General features: G+C 40.9%; 1 protein-coding gene across 2 annotated transcripts in view; it reads left to right on the top strand.

Annotated features, from left to right (window-relative positions):
* Window positions 1–14,255, top strand: part of MYO16 (myosin XVI) — a 501,160-nt gene that overhangs the window by 89,552 nt on the left and 397,353 nt on the right. Inside the window, exon 1 of one of the 2 annotated variants that reach the window (XM_043477831.1) lies at window positions 5,855–5,875. The exons of the other annotated variant lie outside the window; for it this stretch is intronic. The gene's annotated coding sequence lies outside the window, so the exon portion shown is untranslated. Of the gene's footprint in view, window positions 1–5,854; window positions 5,876–14,255 lie in introns of those variants that run through there. 2 annotated transcript variants of the gene reach the window in all.

Raw genomic sequence — 14,255 nt, 5'->3', positions numbered from 1 at the left:
CTTAGGGGCGGTCATGCAGACATAAGCGAACACCGTCCTTATAGTTAAGATGTGCAGACTCCTGTTTGCAAGGTCAGACTTGGGGAGGTGAAACAATGTCTGAAAATGGGCAAGTCAGCCTAGATAGTTGTAACATATGCTGGAGAGATTTGAAAGTGGTTGTTAACATCCAAATGAATGAATTTGCGAAGGTTTTACAAATTTCCTTTGCTAGGTACCTGATGGCTCAGGCAGTAAAGAATCTGACTGCAGTGTGGGAGATCTGTGTTCAATCCCTGGGTTGCGAAGTTCCCCTGGAGGAGGGCATGGCAACCCACTCCGGTATTCCCTGTCTGAAGAATCCCCACGGACAGAGGAGCCTGACGGGCTATAGTCCATGGGGTCGCAAAGAGTCGGACACAACTGAGCGACTAAGCACACAGCACATTAGAATTCAAAGCATTTCATTGTGATTAGTGAGAAAAAAAATCACAAAAGGTATGTGGTAACCAGATGCCCTTATGAATCAATTTGAGCATCCATATAGCCTGTGTGTATGGAGGCATCCTTATCTGTCTCTCTCTATATGTATCTGTTTTTCTGGTTCAGTATATATGTGGGGTTTCCCAGTGGCTCGGTGAAGAATCTGCCTGCAGTGCAGGAGACTCAGGCTCAATCCCTGGGTCAAGAAGATCCCCTGGAGGAGGTCATGGCAACCACTCCAGTACTCTTGCCTGGAGAATCCCATGGACAGAAGAGCCTGGCGGGCTACAGTCCATGGGGTCGCAAACAGTCAGACACGACTGAGCACCTGAGCACAGTACATACATATGCATATATTTGGAGAAGGGAATGGCTACCCACTCCAGTATTCTTGCCTAGAGAATTCTGTGGACCGAGGACCGTGGTGGGCTGTATAGTCCATGGGGTCCCAAAGAGTCAGACACAACTGAGCAACTAACACTTTCATTTTCATTTCCAGATTGATCCACATATATGCATATGTTTAATACTCTGTTGCATTGCATAAAAATTAATTTTTAATCTTTTGTGGAGCAATTTCAAAATTGCATTTTTAAAAATTTTACATTGCTCCTCTGTGAAAATATTAGTATAAATGCTGATGAACATTTTCTGGCCCTTATAGTACATATTTAGACTCTTAAGTAGTGCTCAGCTGGGTTAGTGTCCTCACTGTTATGCTGACACGGAAAGGATGATCTACATTATTCTATACTCTCCTCTAGCCATTCAGATCCATATTGTAAATTCTTTCCTCTGTTAGCCCCACCATTGTCTGCATCTAAGTTAAATGTCCACTTGTTCTGGAAGGAGACTTTTGAGGCTGTTTTGAAGGTGAGGAGACCTGCAATCTGATTGCCAGTGGTTGAATGGTCTGACTGAAAACCACACTGGCCCCAACAGTCAGAAGACTGTGGAAGGGGGTATGAATGGGGAGGCCGGGGTCTGATCAGTCAGGCAAGGCAGGCTTGATCCTGGTCCTGAGGGACTGGGGGGATGACTAGTGAGGCGAAGGTCTAGCAAGAACCAAGTGTATTTACAGCTTTTCTGCTTGAAAACTTGGGTCTTTCCTTCTTTGCAGCCTTTGGGAAAGGACTGTTTAACCTTATGGGGTCCTAAATGATTAGCTCAGATTATTGTTCCCAGGAGAGAAGACCTCGACTCCATCATTCAAAAGTATTCATTATTTGTGATGGGCGATGCTATAAATTTAGTTTCCAGCCATTTTGGGAGGTGACTACCTGTGGGTTAATGTTCCTAAACCTGTATGTGATTTTCTTCATCAAAGTCTAATATTTTTAAGCCCCCAATCAATTCCAATAGCAGAAACAAAGATTACTTTGTCCCAGGACTTGAAGTTGCTTTACTAACAATTTGTGCGTGTGATTTATAGCCTCATTTGAAATTTTTATAGTACCCTACCTAAATGGTTGGTTTTTATAAAATTGAGTTTTAATTCTACCATTTACTAAATTCTGAAAAAAATGCAGAAGTGTTGGATTTGGGAATTATCTGCACAAAGTCCAGCATGACAGATCCCTCCAAATAGGGTTTGAAATGGGTCTTTCACCTGTGAGTTTTCATGAGAAAACCTACTTTGAAGCTTGGTGTCACATATATCCCATTTTTAAAGATATTTAATAGTAAGCAAGTGCTTGTCACCAGAATCATTCCAGTTTCATATTTCTTTTTTGTTGTTGTTCTGGAAATAGTTCAGATTTATTTGAAAAAAATCTGGTGTAATGATGCTAACCTTTAAAAGAAAAAATAAGTCTTTTTTTAAAATCAGAATTAGCATGAACAGTGAGCAGATGTTTGGTGTATAAAAAAGAAACATGAATTTCTTTATTATTCCAAATTGCTTTTGAAATATTGTTCATGACATTCAGTGAGAACAATTGTTCACCATAAATTCTGAAAGATAATCAAATCCTCATGCTTTATTAGCCTTTAAGTTTTGTAGTAATGAAAAACAACTTTCAAATGTGGAATTTCCTTTTGTACCTAATGACGTATTCTTGTGAAATAAACTGTTAACATTATATCTAATCTAATCTAGGTCTTTATTGCCTCCATCATTACCAATTCTTCTGTTATATTTCTTATATCAGATTCAGAGGACCCCAAAGTGGTCCATGTGATGTTCTAACACTGAATTAAGTTTTGTAGAGTTGGGCAGAGATCAAGGAATTGAAACAGCTGTAAATTACCAGCATTTTTCATTATTTTTTATAAAGGAAGTGAAGTGAATAGAACCAAATTTATTTTTCCTCAATCATCATGCCTGTAATAGAAGCTATGTTTTGTTTGATAATGATGGAAAATATAAAGATATATTTCTGTGTGGTTAAATGTAGTTCTACTAGTATTTTGAGCATGAGTGTTGTGTTTTGAGAGACAAAAAGATGACATAAACTCCTAATCAGGGAGAATTAGATGTATTTATCATTCATAATACATAATATTGTGTATTACATAGTACATACTTGACAAACATCTTAATACAAGTGAGTTCTATGACACAATTTACTCATCAAAAGGAAAAAAATATAATGTATGAGAGTCAGAAATCCATATGGACCAGATTCTAAGTATTTTGATGAAGCTAAGAATAACTTTCTGGTGATAGTCTCACTTAACCCAAAAGTAGGTTGGATGTTGCTCCTACACACAGTTCTTGTCCTATAGTTTTTAGTACACTACACTGTACTAACTTGGTTGTGTATGCTTCACCAGATTATAAACTCTTTGAGGGCAAGGATGAAGTCATTTTTCCCAATGTACTTTAAGTAGCAAGAGTCAATGACTGGTCAAATGTTTATGTAATGAATCCATAATAAACACATTTGGTAATGAGCCCCTGATCTATTGGGGACAGATGTTAATTCTTACAAAAGACTTTGGTCAGAGCTTTTATAGGGCTTCCCAGGTGATGCTAGTGGTAAAGAATCTGCCTGCTAATGGAGGAGACACAAGAGACGCAGGTTTGATCCCTGGGTTGGGATGATCCCGTGGAGGTGAAAATAGCAACCCACTTCAGTATTCTTGTCTGGAGAATCCCATGGACAGAAGAGCCTGGTGGGCTACAGCCCATGGGGTTGCAAAGAGTTGGACACAACTGAGGCAAAGAGTTGGATGCTACTGAGCATGCATGCACGCATACACACACACACACACACACACACACACACACACAAAAGCTCTTGTAGGAGGCATGGTTTAGGTTACTTTATAATAGATTTTTCAACCTCAACTCAATCATATTTTCAATCATTTTTTCATATTTTCTTTGCCAGGCACATACCATACTTCTCTGACTCTCATACATTATTTTTTTTTTCCTTTCGATGAGTAAATGGTCTCATAGAACCCACTTAAGATGTTGAGTATGTATTATGTAGAGATGTGCCATTTGCAGAAAACAAAGAAATGGATGTATTTAAGGAGGTTATATAGATAACACGCCACATTTTGTTAAGAGGAGGGGACAGCTGTATCCAGGTGAGCAGTACCTTCCCCAAAGAGACACTGAATGATATTCACATAAAGTCGTATTACTGTGGGTGTATGTGAAGACTCGTGTTGAAGTAGGAGGAGAGACTCTTGTTCTTTGCTGGAAGCTGATATATGTAGTTGTCTCTTATAGTTTTATAAGAAATCATTTCAAAACACATAATGAAATTTTAGACAATAGACTCTATAATCCGTGTATGTAAAAGGGTTTGTTTTAGACATGTTTTTAATTCCTGAATAGCACTTAAAATGGCAACTTGATCACAATGATTTTCAATGAGTAATGTGGAATGAACGAATAAATGAGGACTATGCATTGATGATAATGACTGAAAGCCTCATTTTAATTCTTGGGGAAACTAGTTCAAGTGTCCATAGTAGTCGTTTGATATATAGCTAAATATCAATCACTTCCTTGTTACCACTGATGGTCCCATTTTGTTGAAAATCAATGCTATCAACTAGAATTTGTATATATATCTTTCTGACCTTCACAGCAAAGGTTAAGACTTGTACTTGCCCTCTGTAGGCGAGGAAGCTAAGACTCTCAGAAGCCAAATCACTTGTGCAGTTTGACACCATGGTGAGGGATAGAATCTAAATATGAACTCAGGGCGTTCTGGTCCAAATCTTGAACTTGTTCTTCTGTGCTGTAGTACAAAAATAGAATGATTCCTTGATTGTAATCTAAGTTATGGTATTTGTTGCATAGACATGAATTTTATAATCTTTGGGTTTTAATAAAGGCGTTACTCTTTGAGTTTAGCTTAGTAAGGGAACCTAAGACCTAGGCTTCTATTTTAGAAGGATGTACACTGTTCATATTTATCTTTTCCATGCCCTCAAAATTTGAAACACAGCTTCTTGACTATGTCAACTTCTTTTTCAGATCATCATTAAAAAAATTAATTTTTAAAAAAACAATTATGTTGCATTCATAGGCAACTTATAAATGATCTTTTCTTTGGTTAATGTGGCTATTGCATTATGAATACGATATTTTTATACTTTTTTTGTATTGCAATAACCCTTGAAGATCATACATGTCCTTCTTCCTGAATCCAATTCAGTGAGAATTACTTTGCCGGCTTGTACAGTGGCATTCACTGCAGTCTGCAGAGGTAGCAGAAACCTAAATTTGTAAAGCGTTGCAAACCAAAAGCTTTTTGTGGATCCTTTAAGTTTCACATTCTGCATAGAAAACCAGCAAGATGGATTGAGAAACACAATGCAATTTCCTCATTACGAGAGGCAGCTCCTAAGACCTGCGATTCTCAGAGGTGGTTATTCTGAGATGCTGCTATCAATTTTCTGTTCACACACAGCAACTGGTGGCAACTAAAAATAATCAGCTTGGGACCAGCTAGGAATCTGGTCACACTTGGCTCATGGACAGCGTGCAGAAATGAAATTCAGGGTCCCTCCTGCAGTCGCTTCTCTCCAGCCCCCTCGTCTGAAAGCTATTGAAAAGCCATTAACAGGCAGGACCGGGGAGAGAGCCGCAGTGCAGCACACCTCGGAGCCTGTGGAAGGTGGGCGCCTGTGAGGACCAATTAGCCGACTCTTCCTGGGCTCCCGGCGCCAGGAGCCCTGTCAATCAGGGGCTACAATAGCACGTGCGCCGCGGTGGCTCCGACCTGAACTCCAGCTGCTGAATGGGGATGAGCTGGGAGCTTTCTGCACGACCGTGGGACTGAGCCTCGCTTCAGTGATGCGTCCCGAGGTAGAGTGCCACCTGAGTAGGAGCGCTCAATAATGCATTTCCCGGGGACGACAGATGTAGCCGAGGAGAATGCTGGAACCCGGAGCGAGACTTCTGTCTGAGATGGAAAGATGTTTCACTCTCATTTTATCAAGTGCTGTAAGTAACCTTGCTCTTTGGCTCATCTGATTATTCGTGGTCTTGCAGTACTATTTTATGCAGATGCCAGCCGGTCTGCCGGCATGCCACATGTGCCTGAGGGACAGAGAACAGAAAGGTGTTTCACATGCGAAATGAATGTCCTCTTCCAACCGGATTCTGAAATAATTCCAGTGTGATCCAAATGCTGATAGTATCGAAATCTTTAGAACTCTAGCTTTTGAAGAAAAAGATAAAGCAATTTTTTTAAAAAGCAGTTATTGAGAAAGAATTTCATAAGGTTTATTTCTCGGTATCCGCATATATGAATACAATGTTGGCATAGAAACTTAGTTCATTAATATATGGCTGACTCCATTTACTTATTTTATTCTCAGGTTTTGCTGCTTGTGTCTACATTTCATGCTTCACTTGTAAGCTTCACCTTTGGATTTATCCTTGACTGTAAACTTTTGTCCTTGTATCATTCACCTTGCCGTACTCAGGGACTCAGGGACTCAGGTAACATCTGTGACCAGACGCTCCACACTGATGCTGGTTTGGTGAAAAATAGTTTGGCACTGGCTTTTCTCATGGGTTCATCAAGGGTTTCTTCAGTTTCTGAATTTTTAACAGGATTTTCTGAGCTAGATAAATGCTGCATCTAAGCCTTTTCTCTGGTTTATAATGAAGAGGGAGACATTTTTGGTAAAAATAGCTTGCTAGACATGCATTTTTTTTTTCTCCTGTAGCACTTCTGTAAAGTTCTGTTATATATATGTCATTATCTGAAAGTGATGGGTGACATTTGTAGAAAATGGTGCCTTCCTAAGATGAAGGTTAGCAGAAGACATAACAATGTTACATTTAAGTAACATCATTCAGGGAACACATGTTTGGAATGGATCTTGAAAGGGGACCTAAAACAATCATGATAATGTGGAAGGGACAATAGTCACCTTTGTGGGGAATTCATGTAGGCATGAAAACTCTATGATTCATGAAAAAAAGAAGAATTCCGTGCTATTCAGCACACCAATAGAGGCATGGTTTTGGTTTGCAGGACAGGTTTTAACTCCAGAAAGAATTCATTTGTAAAATCACTTGTTTGCAAGTTTAAAAATTAGCTCTTTAATGAATTGAAAGTGATTTATTAAGGATGGGCAGCATCTTTAGGAATCAGGAGGAGTCTTTGAATCCCGGAAATCTTGGGGTTCCCATCCTGGTGAAATGTACAGGGGACTCCACTCTTGGCTGGCTTTTGTGTTGCCCCTCATGTTTCACTGCACCAGCAGAATGTCACTCTCTCCCCTCCCAGTGCTTCTGCAGAGGAAATTCCCGGAACCCTCTGCGCCATTTCTACAAGGAGCCCAGGTGCTCCCAGGGAGGGAGCACTCACCTGGAGGGAGGCACCCCTTAGCATGAACAGAAGCTCAGAGGGACAGAGTGGCAAGAACTTGGAGGTTCGGGGGCAGTCGGTCATCAAATGTAACTTGAGGCTGCCCCTTCCTGCCCTACATTCCTTCTGCTGCAGCTGAATTATCTGAATTTAGAATTTCAGAAAATTAGAAGGAGGGGTGATGTCTGACCCAGGGACACGTTTGAGATCATTCTTGCAGTCCAGGTGAAATCTAAAATGAATGAACAGGGAAATGTTCCAAATACCTGGGGAAAAAAGTGTTCCCAATGAATTTCTCAGAGTAGTTAGTTGCCAACCTCTTCCTAAAGATTGGAATGTGTCCTTAGCTCTGTGTTTGGCAGTAGCTGTAAAACGTGAAAGCAGCATGGATATTGTCAAATGCTAACTTCTCCTCAGGTGGGGTGGTCCAGCAGGCAAAAAGAGTTCAGACATTATATTTCATCATGTGCCATGACTCAAGGGACATTTTATAGTCTTGACTTTGATCTTGAAGGATGATTAGAATATAGATGGGGAAACAGGGCATTTACAGAATCAGAAAGGGCTATTGATAAGGGTCATAATCCACAGTTTAATCATGATTCCTGATGCAAAAGATACTATCACACTGTGTTCCCTTGACCTTGACCCTGGGGTGATGGACTGGCAAGGTGCACCGGTTGCTCCTTTCTTCACGCTCCTTTCCTTCTGTGATGAGCCCTGTTTCTTCCACACGCCTGCCTTTTTATTCCGGCCCGTGTTTATCACCTACCATGTGTCCACTTCCATGATGGACCGGTTCCTTCCAGTACAGGAAGTGGAGCGATTCCAGGGAAGGAAGCAGAGCTGAAAATATTCAGCAACAGAACCTCGTGTGATCCTAGGACCGAACCTTTTGGCAGGATGTTGGGAGACCACGAAGAGTCCATAGAAAGAACTTTGAGTCGTCTGTGGAAATAGTCATTATTTAATGTTAAAGCATGTATATGCTGAAAGGTCTGAACACAGATTGCAGCAGTAGCTAACTCTGACTTATGGAATTATTAGTTATTATAATTTAGTTAACTTTGATTAAAATGAATTATAATTGGTGTTATAATTATAATCAGCCATTAGCATCATAATCATAAAAAACATTTATATATAAATATTTATGTATTAATTATGACTAATTAAATGCATAGTTATAGGATAATAATATCAGTTACTTTGATAAACTATTCTGTATTTTAAAAATTGTCTACAGTGGGCATGTTTTACAGTCAGAAAAACAGGACTTAAAGGGACTGTAGACTATTCAGAGAAAGATATGGCTTAGACCCACACCAACATCCATCTTCCTTCCTGACCCCATGGGACCTGACCTAATTCCACATGCACCATACATCTTACTCAGAAATGTTACCAAGTCGAGTATAAAAGTGTCTTTGGGAAGCGAGGTGTAGCAGGAAGGTTTAGGAACACCACCGCAAACCTGCTGATGTTTTCTGTGTCTCTGTGGCTCAGAAGGATCTTCCGATGAGTCTGCAGTGAGACTCTGAGCCGCACCTGGTGAGATGATGTGTGAACTTGGCCGGACACCCCTGTTGGCTCAGATGGTGATGAATCCACCTGCGATGCAGGATACCTGGGTTCGATTCCTGGGTCGGGAAGATCCCCCAGAGAAGGGAATGGCAGCCCACTCCAGTATTCTTGCCTGGAGAATCCCATGGACAGAGGAGCCTGGTGGGCTACAGTCCATGGGGGTTGAAAAGAGTCTGAGTGACAGGACTGAGTGACTAGCAAAGCACTTTCACTTTTGTTCACTGTCACCTGATGAGATGACGTATCAGCTTGGCCGGAAGCCTTAGCCGAGCGAGGTCCAAGGAGAAATGAGAAACGGACCTCGAGTGAGTTGTGGGCCTCAGAGTTCTAGTGCTTCGTGAAACCTTGTGACCACACTCCTGGTTTCCTCTTAACAAACTGGAGCAAAAGCTTCATGTCTGCCCTGTGAAATTCCTTTCTGTGTCTTGGGAATCAAAGTGTTGAAACGACTCCACCAGGCTTCAATCTCCCCTAGTTCGGTTCTTCTCCAAGCACGTGGGGTTGGGCAGCACCCTTTGTGGTTGGAGGAAGGTTAAAGTTATTTACAATGAAGAGACTCCAGCACTGTTAATTCAGCCATGACAACCAAGGGGGAGTTGTACCAGAAAGGATGATATCTTGCACATTAAGTACATTTTACAATGTATGCATCCTATATCGATTCAGTCGTGTTTAACACTTTGTGATCCTATGGACCGTAGCCCTCCAGGCTCCTCTGTCCATGGGATTCTCCAGGCAAGAGTCCTGGAGTGGGTTGCCATTCTCTTCTCCAGGGGATCTTCCCGACCCAGGGATTGAAGCTGCGTTTCTTCTGTCTCCTGTATTGACAAGTTCTTTACCACTAGTGCCGCCTGGGAAGCCCTTCACAGTGCACAAAGTCACCTTATTTGTTACTTGTCACTCATTCTCGTAAATGCTCCTTCTGCTAAGATGCCTTCCCAGATATCACACTGACTGTGCATGCTCTTCACTTGTTTGAAAACCTCCACCGCATGGTCCCATCAGCTCATGCTGCTGCCTTGCCTGCCCTTCTCCCCCAGCTCACTCTCTGCCCACCCCAGACCCATGGTCATCCCGAAGCCCCTCCACTCCCTCGTTTTAACCTCCCTCTGTTGCACTCGAGGGACAAAGGTTTGACACTGGTCGAATCCAGCATTCCAACTCATCTGTCCTTCCGGTAATGGATGGTCATTGAAGGAGGCTGTCCGAGGAAAAGCAGACCAACCTCATTTTCCTTCCAGACAGAGAACACTCTTCCACACTCTGACTGTATTCCCCCAGTGGTCATGACGGCTCAGACCTAGAGACCCCTCCAGATCTCCCTGCTTGAGAAAGTGGAAACCGTCAATGTAACTGCTGCGTCCTCCCACCGTGGCGTCTGCAGAGGGCCAGCGTGTGAGCTCCTCTGTGCTCACTTCTGTCGTGTGAGCCTGGGTAGTTCTTCCTTGTACCCAAAGCCAAGGTGCTCTGGGCTTTATGTGTCGCCTCCCTCATTCACTTACTCCTCTCTCCTGTACCACCAAGCGCTCTCCTCAGCATCATTTCCATCGCTTTAAATGCAATCCAACAGTCCCCTTTGACTTCCTGTTCCTTTTTGTTTTCAGGGTCACACGTTGGGGAAATTGAAACACATGATCTATGAACCTTGTCAGCTTCTTTTGCTCCCCAAGTTGGTCCATTCACTGCTCCACTGAGTGCACTTTGGCTAAACCATCTTGATGTGTCTAAACCAAGCAGACTTTAGTCCTTCCTCATGTGAGTTAATTTCTCATGGGATTTCGCTTCCTCTTTTACACTTCTTAGGATATTTCTCCTAATTCCCTGACAGCGTGTCCTCTACCTCACTGTCAGCCTTTGCTCTTTAGAACTTGGCCCTGACACTTTGCAAAGTCCCTGGTGACCTTACCCCTTCCTGTGGTTTAAACACCATCTATATTTTCTCAGATATGTCCCTTTAACCCAGGTGTCCCCCTGCTTCTCCCTTAACAACATGGACATCTTTTCCAGCCAATGAAGGTATATCTAAACATTCTTCTTTTGATAATAAAGTGACATTCTTCAGCATTTGTTAAGCCATTTATTTTTGCCTTTTCATACTGACTGATGCTTTCAAACTGTGGTGCGGAAGAAGACTCCTGAGAGTCCCTTGGACAGCAAGGACATCAAACCAGTCAATGCTAAAGGAAAGGAACCCTGAATAGTCATTGGAAGGACTGATGCTGAAGCTAAAGCTCTAATACTTTGGCTACTTGATGCCAAGAGCTGACTCACTGGAAAAGACCCTGAAGCTTGGAAAGATTGTGGGCAAAAGGAGAAGGGGGTGACAGAGGATGAGATGGTTGGATGTCATCACTGACTCAGTGGACATGAGTTTGAGCAAACTCCGGGAGATAGTGGAGGACAGGGAAGCCTGGCGTGCTGCAGTTCATGGGGTTGCAAAGAGTTGGACAGGACTGAGCGACTGAACAACAGAACCATTTATTTATCAACTCTTTCCATTTTGATAAGCACAAAAACATTATATTTTAGTATTTTTGGCTTATAGAATATTGATTCACAAAAGCAGTATTGCTGAATCAAATAACATGTGCATCTTTAAGTATTGAGGAAACTGCCAGATTTCTTTCCAAGGAGCTGTAGCACTTGAGAGTCCCACCAGCAGGGAGTGTGCGTCTTCACATCTCTGCCAGCTCGAGATGAGTGTCGTCAACGCCACGGTGGGAATATAGTTTCTCACAAGGTTCTATTTTTATTTTACTACTAATAAAGATATTTTCTCCATTTTTTAATTAGTCTTATTTCTTCACAGCTCTTTTCATTTTGAGTTATTTATCTTTTTCTTATCAACTTTATGTAATTTTCCTGTTAAGAAATATCCATATTTCCTGGATATGTGCTGAAGAGAGATTTCCTATTTTTTTGTTCTGTCCTGGCTTTGGGCATTGGTTTGCCTCTAGTTTTTCAGTAATTGTATAGAAACGATGGCTCTCTTGTCTCTTACAGGTTTTGGTTTCATTTACTCCTTTGGGTTGTCCTTTTTTTCCTGAAGCTAAATGATTGAACTTTTACATCTTATTCTAAACTTTGATCTTTTTATTTTAAATTCTAATCCTTGTAAAATTAACATGTGTGCGTGAAGTAAGATGAGGATCATTATTTTCCTCTCATTATGCTGATCTGTTTGTCTGGTTCTTGGCCATATGCTTTTGTTTACTGTGTCTTTATAGTAACTTCAATATATAATAAAGCATGTCCCTTCTTATTTTTCATACCTTTCTTAGATATTGTCAAATATTTTGCATTCAATATTAAAATTATTCAACTAATCTTAACTTTTTGAAAATGCCCCATCAGGTTAACAATGTTGCTCAGAGGTTTAGATTTAATAGTATATTTGAATAAGATCTGTAGATCAATAGTATCTATAGTTCTGCTAAATCAATTAGTTTCAATATGTAACACCACTTCCCCAAAGTGATACCTTTATAGCAGTACATTGATAAATATATGAATATTTCTTATATGTATGAAATATTTTATTATCAACATTACATTAGTGAACATCTTTTAAAATAAAATGCTTAAAGTTCTCATCTAGTGATGAATCTAGGGCTCATAAACCTAATACAGTTCAGAGCAAGAAAGAAACCATTAAATATGTTGCTAAAGATAAATTTTTAATGTAAGATATCTCTTCCTATATCCAAATCTAATATCTATCTGTCTATCCCATAAGGCTTCCCTGATGGCTCAGTGGGTAAAGAATCTGCCTGCAATGCAGGAGGTGTAGGAGATGTGGGTTTGATCCCTGGGTCAGGAAGATCCCCTGGAGGAAGGCATGGCAACCCACTCCAGTATTCTTTCCTGGAGAATCCCATGGACAGAGGAGCCTGGCAAGCTACAGCCCATGGGGTCACAAAGGGTCAGATACGTTTGAAGTGACTGAGCACACACACACATCTCTCTATCCGTCTGTCTGTCTGTACTTTTTATCTGTACCTATTCTTCCTGTGTCCTCGGTTGTGAAGTGAAGAAACAGCTGAAGACTGTGTAAAATGAACAGTTACTAGAGTCTATGTCTGTTGCTCCACTTTTGATTGCACTGTTCACGTATTTCACTGTTATGAAGACTCTTAGGAGTGTCAAGGCTCCTTGTGTCCCGATGGCCCACCCGTGATATATCTGTGTGTGTTGCTGCAGTGTTGACATTGTATAATTAAAGGCTTGTCATTGTATCTGAGGGCTCCATACCGATGTCCTTACCTGGCATCTGTTATGCTAACGTGATGCCCTCCCTTCTGTAGGTTCTTTGGTGAATGAAAGGGGACTCTTTATACTTTGAGTGGTTGACTCATACTAGTGTCTCTTGAGGGGCACGGCTGTGCCATGGCAACTAAACTAAGCTGGGTCGGTTCAGTTGGCTTCATTTTCCTTCTGTCTCATTCATTCCTTAACTCATACATTTATTCATTCAAGAAATATCACTGAACTACTGTAGTTTTCCAAGCCCTGGTCTAAGATCTAAGCATATAAGAAGAAGAGAGCTAGCTGGCATTCCTTTCATTTTGAAATTCTTACACCAGTGGTGAGACAGAGTAAATAAGGAAACAGATGTAAAATATTTGGTATCGGCCAATGCTGTGAAGAAAATTAAAAAGTTTAAAAATCTAGTGGGTGGTCTGGGAACAGAACAATTTTAAGGGACTATTTTAAACAGGTGGTTAAGGGACAGCTACTCTTGAGAAGTGACCTGTGAGTGTTTGAATAAAGTGAGCAGGCAGGGTGTGAAGACGTGTGGGCAGAGTGTGCCCAGCAGAAGGAACAGTGGGTGCAAACCCTCTTGACAAGAATGGGTGTGGTTTGCATGGTTGATTCTGAGAATCTATGCTCTCAGAAGTCAACTTTTTTGTTTAAACTTTTACTAATACTTCCCAAACTTATACATAAATATTAGTTTTTTATTTTGATATGCTTATCTATTCAAGTTAACATCCCAAGTTAATGCCTTACTTCCATACTTTTTTTTTTTTTACTTCCATACTTTTTTAAAAAGTTCTTTGTAGATGTCCCTCCAATGTCTTGCTACCCAATTTCTGCATTTTAGCTCCCATACCATTATTGCACTGAAATGTCAAACTCTTTTGTTCACCATTTATCTCAAAATATTGGTCTAGTTCGGCTCAGTCAGAGTTACAAGAACATTTTTTTCAGGGAAGCCAAATGAAAGGAGACTTAGGGGGTTAGAGAGGGTCTCTTCTAAAAGGAAAAGAAGAGAAAGGGCAGTTGGTGGACAGAGACGTGGAGCTTAGGAAAGTTCGCTTTTTTTTTTTTTAAGTTCTTTTTTTTTTTTAAGTTCGCTTTTAAGATAGGAAATGTTTGAGTAGTTTTCAGTTCAGTGTATCTATTAATACTTCCTCA

The sequence above is a fragment of the Cervus canadensis genome, chromosome 9 (assembly GCF_019320065.1).
Source record: "Cervus canadensis isolate Bull #8, Minnesota chromosome 9, ASM1932006v1, whole genome shotgun sequence".
Lineage (NCBI taxonomy): Eukaryota > Metazoa > Chordata > Mammalia > Artiodactyla > Cervidae > Cervus > Cervus canadensis.
The sequence above is the reverse complement of the archived record's forward strand: the minus strand, read 5'-3'. Positions and strand labels throughout refer to the sequence as shown.